Raw genomic sequence first — 701 nt, 5'->3', positions numbered from 1 at the left:
TATTTATATTTTAATATATATTTTATATTAATAACTAATTTTAGTGTGTATACGTAATATAAATATAAACCATTCCTAGTCCTAAAAAAGGGAGAAGAAGAAGAAAGAAACAGATTATGTCTTAAAAGACGACTTTTAATAGCAACTTTGTGATGATCATGCGCTTTGGAATTCATGTTAGCGGTTAACCAGATTTAGTTCCACACTCAACCAGTGAGAGAAATGAGAATTCTAAGATCTTATGTAATCTCTCATTTTATTTTTTATTTTATTAATTTTTTTTTTGAAAAATTAAAGAAGTTATTTCCAGATCAAAAGTTGATTTTTTTAAGTCATAGCTGTGACCCATTTTCAGCCTAAACTAGGTTTGATGTCATGTAAGTAACGATTTTTGTGATGATAATTATTGATACCTAAAATTAACATTGTGATGCCCACAAATGTGTGTATATGATTGAACCGAGAGATCAATATTATAAAAAGTGCTCTGAAATTGAAGAACCCATGCTTTTAGCTACCTTTGCCAATAAAATTGTTACAGAACTATTTACTTTTGTCTTATTATGTACTAAGTTAATAATACACAATCTTTTTTTATTAGGTAACGGATATATAACAGATTCATATTTTATATATTTTAAAAAAAATTATGTAGACACAAAAAAATAATAATTAAATTAATTATTATATATATATATATG

Source organism: Arachis duranensis, chromosome 8 (assembly GCF_000817695.3).
Source record: "Arachis duranensis cultivar V14167 chromosome 8, aradu.V14167.gnm2.J7QH, whole genome shotgun sequence".
NCBI lineage: Eukaryota > Viridiplantae > Streptophyta > Magnoliopsida > Fabales > Fabaceae > Arachis > Arachis duranensis.
This window is presented reverse-complemented; position numbering follows the sequence as displayed.